We start from the raw sequence: 10,071 nt of genomic DNA, 5'->3' as shown, positions 1-10,071 counted from the left end.
TTCTCTTCCAGAGAAAAAGATGGACATTCAATGAAATGGAAGAATTCCAAAAATTCCTGATGAAAAGACAAGAGCTAAATAGAAAATTTGGACATCAAACAGGAGGTTCAAGAGACACACGAAAAGGTTAAAAAAAAAAGAAAAGGGGGGGTGGTAAAAGAAAAAAAAACTGCTATCCAACAAGTTGAAATTGGCTATATACCAGCAGGGGGAAAAAGATCCTCATAAATCTTGAGAATTGTAACTCTAACAGAGAGAATATACCTAGGCAGAAGTGATGGACATTCATGACCCATCCATGAGACTGCTATCCATTGGGATGTAACTGGCTTTAACCCCACTTGGGAGAAAGACTCTAATAACTTTCAAGAATTTTAATTCTATTAGATAGAATGTACTTAGCTAGAAATGATGGATACTCAGAATTTTCTGTGACTCAGGTAGAATGATTTTTAAAAACACTACCTCCTTAAAAAGGGGGACAGGGAGGAGACAGGAGGAGGAAGGAGATTGAATGGGGTAAATCTCATGACATTAAGAGGTACAAAATACCTATGGTAATAGAGGGGAAGAAGGGAGGAGATGAGAAACACCTGAATCTTCTTCTCATCAGACTTGACTTAAAGTCAATTTACACATACTTAGTTAACTTAAAAAACATCTAACCTTTCAAGTATTAAAAGGGGAAAAGGGGAGTGGGGACAGAGAAAGGGAGGGGGAGGGGGAAAAAGGGGAACTAACAAAAGGAAGGGAAGGGAAAAGGGAAAAAGGGAAAGAGGAAGGAAAGGGGAGGGAGTGATATAGAAGGGCAAACACACTGAAGGGGGTGGTATTCAGAAACAAAATGCTGGGGAATGTGGATAAGGGGGGAAGAGGGAAAAATACAAGCAGAGGGAAGATAGCATGGAGGGCAATAAAGAATTAGTAATCATAACTTGGAATGTGAATGGGCTGAACTCTCCCTTAAAACACAAGCAAATGGCAGAGTGGATTAAAAACCAGAACCCTACAATATGATTTCTCTCTCAACACACTCAACTTGGATCAATGTACAACATGGAACAAAATACAGACTGACAGATTGATTTCAGTGGGGGTGGGGGCGAGGGGAGGGAGGTAAGATTGGGAGAAAAATTGTAAAACTCAAATAAAATCTGAAAAGCCCAGCTCCTCAGCACCTCAGTTCATACTTTAACATATGAGTGATTTTATCAAGGTGAGTATTCCCTCCCTCCAATAAGGGTTGGCTGGTTGGTTGGTTGGTTGGTTGGTTGGTTCTTGTCCTTTGTTATTGAAGACCAAAATGACATCGCCATATTTGTTGTAGTTAGACCCTGTGGACTTCCTCAGGGGGTTTCTTCTTCTCTTTCCTCTTTTCCTCTCTCTCTTTTTTAAAGTGACTTGCTAAGTGACTTGCCCTGGGTCACACAGCTAGGCAATTATTAAGTGTCTGAGGCTGGATAGCCCATGCTCTATCCACTGCACCACCTAACTGCCCCTCTCTTTTCCTCTCTGTAACAACTTAGACCAAAAAATTATAAAGCTTTTCAACTTTATGCAAAATACTGGACTAGAAAAATGTAATACATGCTTTCCTTGGAATCTCTTCCTGTACTACATCTTTAGTTGTCACAAACATGCTTGCTTTGTAAATTGAGGCTGCATGTCCCATAGACTTTGTACAAAACCAAGAACTATTCTTCCAAGACTCCTTATCGATCTACTTTCCTTCCATGATTCTGTTACTTCCACATGTTTTAATATAGTCACTTCATCTCAACTCTAGTCACTTTTTTTTCTTGGCTGTTTCCCCCACTTCCCAACTTGCCTTGAATGCTTTCTCTTTCCTCATCTCTTTCCCCTGATTTCCCTATCTTTGAGTCCCAAATAAAATCTCATCTTCTGCAGGAAGCCTTTCCCAATTATTTTGTTCTAATGTCTTCTCTTAATTATTTCCTATTTATCCTATATGCAGCTTATTTGTATATATATTTCTTTGTTGTCTCTCCCATTAGTTTGTGAGCTCCTTGAGGGCAGGGACTGTTTTTTTGCTTCTTATTATATCTCTAGCACCTAACAATTGTCTAGTTTAGTAAAGTGACTACTTTATAAATGATTAATATATATGTCTAAGATACACATAAACACACACATATATATAGCACTATCTCCCAGGGTTGTTACATTAATATAATATTTGTTAAGCACCTAATACAGCACAGTAGGTACTGTATAAATCCTATTTTGTATGGATCTATATGTATATTCTATTTTTCAAATTCATTTTTCTTAGAATAAAACATAATTAAGAAAATATAATAGAATTGGCTCCATGATTTCATTGTCACTGGTAACTACCCAATGAGGAAATTTCTTCTACCATATAATTGTAACTACATATTGTTATAAATGAATGAAAAGAAAAGCCTGCTAGAGTGAGAGAAAATTGTACATTTTATTCATGAACCTTGTAAGATACACTTTGCAAGATATGGGTACCTCACCTGGCGTGAGGCAAGAAGTGGTCTTGGAACATCAGGTAATTTATAGTTTTCAGAAACTCTTTCCCCTCCCTCTTGGATTTTCATAGGCTCTCAGAGTTAGAGTTACAATCTAAGAGGTCCACCCATTCCATGAAATGCCCCTAATATGATCCCCCTCCCACATCATGAACCCCAATTCTCACAGGGGGTGTGTGGGTAAATAATCAATTACCCAATTGGGCAAACTCAGTTGCATTAGGTCAAGATCTCTAGGTCACTCTTGGCCAGTTGAGAACCGGTTTTGGATTTGCTAGCCCTGGAATGGAATTAGGAAAACTCTCCCAGTCTTGTGATTAGCTGGGCCATTGTAATGGATTCCCTAAGGGCTCCCCTCCACACCCTGTGAAGACCAACACCCTATATTCCTCACACAAATAAATTTGTATATTTATAAAACTTCTACCATATAATTGTAACTACATACAAATATACATAGATATATATGCATAGATATATATGTATAGATATATATCTATACATATATACATATACATATATACATATATATATATATATGTATATATGTATATGGTTGATTCTTATCCTTCCTCATCAAAGAAGACCAAAATGACATCACTATGTTTGAGAAAAATTACAGTGTATCCAACTGTGGCTGATCAGACCAATACAAACTCGGAATGCTCTACCACAGGTTGGGCACAAATAGTCCATGTAAACACCTGGGGTGGGCAATCTAAATTTACGAATGTCTTGTGTCCTTTGAGTTGCTTCAATTCTACCTTCCTTATAAAGTACAGCACCCTTACTGATGAGGGCATGCCATGGTGGGTGGTCCTTTGCCAGTGTCTCCCATGCTGTACAATCAGTTCCAAAGTTCTTCAATGAGACCTTCAGGGTGTCTTGGTATCTCTTCTTCTGATCCCCTTTTGAATGCTGTAAACAATGGTTCCACATATGGATGGTGTGGTGGTGTTGGCTGCACCTGGGTTTTCTTGGTGTTAATTGTTAGACCAAAATGAGCACAAGTAGCAGAGAATCGATCTATACTTTGTGGTATCTCAGCTTCAGAGGCTGCACTGAGTGCACAAGTCATCTGCAAACAGAAGATCATGCACCAACACTCCTTCTGCTTTGGTCATGGCTTGTAGACTTTAAGTTAAAGAATTTGCCATCAGTGCGGTAGCTAACCTTAAGACCATGTTCATTCTCATTATAGGCATTTGATAACATGGCTGAAAGCATCATGCTTAAAAGCATGGAAGCAAGGACACATCCTTGTTTCACTCCACTGGTGACTGGGAAATCTCCAGAGCATCTTCCACTTCCAGAATCCGGGCATGCATGCTGACAAGAAATTGATGTACAATACTGATGAACTTCTCCAGGTAACCAAATTTTGACATAATTTTCCATAAACCCTCATGACTGTTGGTATCAAAAGCCTTGGTTAGATATACAAATGATGTATCAGACCTTGGTTCTGCTCATGGCATTTTTCTTGGAGTTGTCAGGCAGCAAACATCCTATCAACTGTAACTTTACCCCTTTCTTAAAGCCACACTGGCTCTCAGGAAGGTGATCAACTTCCAAGTAAAAGATCAGTCTTTTGAGGCCTCTGGCAAGTATTTTAGCAGCAATGACTAAAAGAGAAAATCTATTTCCTTTACCTTTATAGAGATGGACAATGGAGGCATCCTTAAATTCTTTGGGGATAGCCATGCAACTTGGAAAATTTCATTCAGTTTTTAGATGAACAATGGACCCCTCACCTTGTAGATCTCAACTGGAATAGAATCAACACCAGGTACTTTGTCTCTTGAAAGGAGCCTAATGGCATTCAAAACCTTTTCTTCAGTTAGTACTTCAGCTAGGGACTGATTAACTTCAACTTGAGGTAACAGGTCAATGGCTTCTGCATTGATTGATGATAGTCTGTTAAGAACAATAAGGAAGTGTTCATCTCTCTAGGACTATGTCCCTATTGTTAATCAATGTGGATCTATCAAAACTGAGTAGTTGAAATGCACTATATGTCTTTTGGCTCATATATAGCCTTCAGAATTTTGGTTTGCTACCATCTGAATAAAATTGAATTTAATCTGCCTTTTTACTGAGCCAAGAGTCCTGCATCTCTCTAAACTTCACTTGGACTTTTGTAAATTCTTTTTCTTTTATTTTTTCTCTTTTTGTAAGGCAATGGGGTTAAGTGACTTGCCCAAGGTCACACAGCTAGGCAATTATTAAGTATCCTGAGACCAGATTTGAACTCAGGTATTCCTGACTCCAGGGCCAGTGCTCTATCAACTGCACCATCTAGCCACCCCTTGGACTTTATTTATTTATTTAGGTTTTTGCAAGGCAGACGGGGTTAAGTGGCTTGCCCAAGGCCACACAGATAGGTAATTATTAAGTGTCTGAGACCAAATTTGAACCCAGGTACCCCTGACTTCAGGGCCCGTGCTTTATCCATTGTGCCACTTAGCCACCCCTGGACTTTATTTTTGAAGGAATTAAATGCTTCCTTCTTAAGAAAGGATGAACTATTCTGCTATTAAACCCTGTGGAATTCACATTTTTTCATTTAGCAGCTTCTATATTTCTCCATCATTTTCATCAAACCAGTCTTGGTGTTTGTGAATATTCTGGCCCAGATGAGCAATCTCTTTTTTTTTTAATTATAAAGATTGTATTTATTTTGAGTTTTACAATTTTCCCCCTAATCTTACTTCCCTCCCCCCCACCCCACACAGAAGGCAATTTGCCAGTCTTTACATTGTTTCCATGGTATATACTGATCCAAATTGAATGTGATGAGAGAGAAATCATATCCTAAAGGAAGAAACATAAAGTATAAGAGATAGCAAGATCAGACAATAAGATAACAGTTTTTTTTTCTAAATTGAAGGGAATAGTTCTTGGTCTTTGTTCAAACTCCACAGTTGTTTCTCTGGATACAGATGGTATTCTCCATTGCAGACAGCCCCAAATTGTCCCTGATTGTTGCACTGATGGAATGAGCGAGTCCATCAAGGTTGATCATCACCCCCCATGTTGCTGTTAGGGTGTACAGTGTTTTTCTGGTTCTGTTCATCTCACTCAGCATCAGTTCATGCAAATCCCTACAGGCTTCCCTGAATTCCCATCCCTCCTGGCTTCCAATAGAACAACAGTGTTCCATGACATACATATACCATAGTTTGCTAAGCCATTCCCCAATTGAAGGACATTTACTTGATTTCCCATTCTTTGCCACCACAAACAGGGTTACTATGAGTATTTTTGTACAAGTGATGTTTTTACCCTTTTTCATCATCTCTTCAGGGTATAGACCCAGCAATGGTATTGTTGGATCAAAGAGTATGCATATTTTTGTTGCCCTTTGGGCATAGTTCCAAATTTCTCTCCAGAAGGGTTGGATGAGTTCACAGATCCCCCAACAGTGTAATAATGTCCCAGATTTCCCACAACCCTTCCAACAATGATCATTATCCTTTCTGGTCATATTGGCCAGTCTGAGAGGTGTGAGGTGGTACCTCAGAGAAGCTTTAATTTGCATTTCTCTAATAGGTAATGATTTAGAGCAATTTTTCATATGACTATGGATTGCTTTGATCTCTTCATCTGTAAATTGCCTTTGCCTATCCTTTGACCATTTGTCAAGTAGGGAATGGCTTATTAAAAAAAAATTTGACTCAGTTCTCTGTATATTTTAAAAATGAGTCCTTTGTCAGAAACATTAGTTGTAAAGATTGTTTCCCAGTTTACTACATTTCTTTTGATCTTGGTTGCTTTTTAATTTAATGTCATCAAAATCATCTAGTTTGTTTTTAGTGATGTTTTCCATCTCTTCCTTAGTCATAAACTACTTCTCTTTCGATAGATTTGACAGGTAAACTAGTCCTTGATCTTCTAGTTTACTTATAATATTGCTTTTTATGTCTTAATTCTGTATCCATTTGGATCTTATCTTGGTAAAGGTTGTTAGGTGTTGGTCTAATCTAAGTTTCTTCCATACTAACTTCCAATTTTCCTAGCAGTTTTTATCAAAGAGAGTTTTTATCCCAATAGCTGGACTCTTTGGGTTTATCAAACAGCAGATTACTATAATAATTTCCTGCTATTGCACCTAGTCTATTCCACTGGTCCCCCACTCTATTTCTTAGCCAATACAAGACAGTTTTGATGACTGATGCTTTATAATATAGTTTTAGATCAGGTAGGCTAACCCACCTTCTTTTGCACTTTTTTCATTGAATCCTTGGAAATTCTTGACTGTTTATTTCCCAATATGAATTTACTTACAACTTTTTTCTAACTCATTAATTTTTTGGAATTTTGATTGGTAGGGCACTAAACAGGTAGTTTATTTTTGGTAGAACTGTCATTTTTATTATATTAGCTCTACCTATCCATGAGCAGTTGATGTTTGCCCAGTTATTTAAATCTGATTTAATTTGTGTGAGAAGTGTTTTGTAATTGTTTTCAAAAAGTTTCTGAGTCTGTCTTGGCAAATAGACTCCCAGGTATTTTATATTGTCTGAAGTTACTTTGGGATTTCTCTTTCTAGCTCTTCCTGCTGTATCTTGCTAGTCATATATAAAAAAGTTGAGGATTTAGGAGGATTTATTTTATATCCTGCAACTTTGCTAAAATTGCTTATTGTTTCCAGTAGTTTTTTTGATGATTTCTTGGGATTCTCTACATATACCATCATGTCACCAGATGAGCAGTGTCTGAAAGCTACCCACTCCTTTTCTGTTCCACTGTTGCCAATTGTGTGTTGGCTCATCTTTCCCTCCAAATTAGCAACAAACTGTTCTTGCTCAGAAAGACACTCTAATCTCTTGACATAAATTCTTCTAGTATTCATTTTGCCTTGGAGCAGAAGCTTTGCTTGAATATGAACATTTAGCTTAGAGGAGATAAGTCTGTAATCAGTCCATCACTCTGTACCACACATTGCCTTTGTCACTCACATCCTGTCCATCTCATCTCCTTACAATCACTTAGTCTAATAGATGCTAATTTTTACTATGAGGGTTCATCCAGTAAGTTTATCGAGTTTTCGTAAAGGGAAGACAGTGTTTATGATGAGAAGGCCATGAAATGTACAAGTCTTCAGTAGAAGATGACCTTTGTTGTTGCTATTTCCAACTTCATTCCTCCCAAGGACTCCCTGCCATGTCTGGCAATCTGAGCTCACTCTAGCATTAATCACCCAGAATTATATGCTTGTACTCTTTTGGTACATTGATGATAAGGGTCTCCAGGTCTCTATAAAAATTTTTCTTTAACTCTATCAAGGTAGGATAATGGTGGCATGGTGCTTTCCTGGAAGTGGCAATCTCATTGTCTTGAGTCTGTCATTCACTCCATTGGGTAGGCATTCAAGAATGTTGACTGGATTACTTTTGATTTCAAAACCTACCCCAGCCCCCTTTCACTGCAACCACTCCAGAAAAACATGTATCCAGCTCCAGTGACTGCTTGACTTATATGACTCTTTTCTGTAACTTCTCACAATTATATCACAGGAATTTACCTGACATTCTGGGAGGGGACTTCCTCAGCAGGAAGGTAGTTAAATTATCTGAGTCAACTGCCCCATCCAGTCTTCACCACATTCTGCCATAGCTAATACTATCCCAGAATAATTAAGGAGAAATAAGAGAAAAGGGAGAATTCTGCAAGTCTCAAAAGTGAATAATGGATGAAGGAAAAGCTACAACACGATGAACAAATATTGATCAAGCAGAACCTAAAGAGAAGGTGAAAAATTAACTTCAACTCTCCAAAGTTAGTAAATCATCAAATATTTTTTAAGTGTTAATGTACTGACAGTGCCAGGAGCTGGGAATAAAAAAAGCATAAACAGTCCCTCCCCTCAAGGAACTCTCTTTCTAGAGGAAAAACATTTAAATAACTAGATACATACAAAGTATATTTAACCAGACTAAACCAGCCTCTCACCTCTGGCTGACTGGAGTCAAATAGAGCAAGCTACAGACAGGAAAATCAGGAATGAAACAGAAGTTCAATTCCTTTTTTTTTAAGGGATAAACATTTATTTATTATTCCAACTACAAACAATGATAATTTTCAATGATTCATTTTTTGCAAGGATTTGTGTTTGAAAGCAATCTAATATAAGCTATACATGTTTAATCATGTAAAACATAGATCTAAAGTAATTATGGTATGAAAGAAAAATGGAGAAAATGAGTTAGGGAAAAAAGACATAATATATAAGACAAATTTCATTTCAAAGTGAGTGAAATGACTTATAAAAAAGGAGGCCGATTAGACCCCTGACCCTAGTGGAAGGGGCCAATTTAGTGTGGCTGAACCTTAATTTATATACTTTTGGCTAGACCAAGAGTCAAACTGTAGTAGTGAGACACAACAACAGTGAGGCAGGTTTGTCCAGTGACAAAATCCATTCATAGCAGGGTTTCATGTCTGGGCTTTTTGGGGTTTGTTTAAACTCAGTGACCATCAGTTTTCTGATTTAGTTGCAGCAATGTTCATCCAGAAGGTGAGTGCAAAGGGCTGTTGTTATGCTAAACTCAGGGCACAACTTGCTTGCTAGTCTTAGCTCTGGAAAATAGTTTATCTCCTAATATCCTGTTATTTTTTTCCCCTTTGGCTGAAGGGAGGGGCTCTGAAAGAACCCATACTCATGGGTCAGCAAGGTGGTCCAGTGGATAGAGCATTGGCCCTGGAGTCAGGAGGATCTGAGTTCAAATTTAGCCTCAGAAACTTAATAATTACCTAGCTGTGTGACCTTGAGCAAGTCACCTAACCCCATGGCCTTGCAAAACCAAAGCAAAACAAAGAATCATACCCTCTTTTTTTTTTTTACTTTTTTTATTTGTGATGAAAGATTTTATTTACTTTGAGTTTTACAAATGTACCCCTATTCTTGCTTCCCTGCCTCCAGCCCCCACAGAAGGCAATCTGTTAGTCTTTACATTGTTTCCATGGTATGCATTGATCTAAGTTGAATATGATGAGGGAGAAATCATCTCCTTAAGGAAGAAACATAAAGCATAAGAAATAGCAAGGTCAGACAATAAGCTATCAGTTGTTTTTTTTTTTTCTAAATTGAAGGTTATAGTTTTGGTCTTTGTTCAAACTCCACAATTCTTTCTCTGGATACAGATGGTATTCTCCATCACAGATAGCCCCAAATTGTCCCTGATTGTTGCACTGATGGAATGAGCAAGTCCATCAAGGATAATGATCAGCCCCCTGTTGCTGTTAGGGTGTACAGTGTTTTTCTGGTTCATCTCACTCAGTCTCAGTTCATGCAAATCCTTCCATGCTTCCCTGAATTTGCATCCCTCCTGGTTAAGATCATACCCAATTTAAAAAAAGAACCCCTACCTTTCTGGCCAGTAACAGAGGCAGATTTAAACTGAGATGCCAAGAGAGACCAGTTTGACCAGGATGAGATGTTGAATAGGGGGTTAGTTCCTTAAGAGATCTATCTGTGAAGTATTTGCTAGATACCATTGGTAGCTGTTATATGCTTGCAAGCAGAAAAGTGGGGTGGGCAAGAATGTAG

Source organism: Macrotis lagotis, chromosome 1 (assembly GCF_037893015.1).
Source record: "Macrotis lagotis isolate mMagLag1 chromosome 1, bilby.v1.9.chrom.fasta, whole genome shotgun sequence".
Classification (NCBI taxonomy): domain Eukaryota; kingdom Metazoa; phylum Chordata; class Mammalia; order Peramelemorphia; family Peramelidae; genus Macrotis; species Macrotis lagotis.
This window is presented reverse-complemented; position numbering follows the sequence as displayed.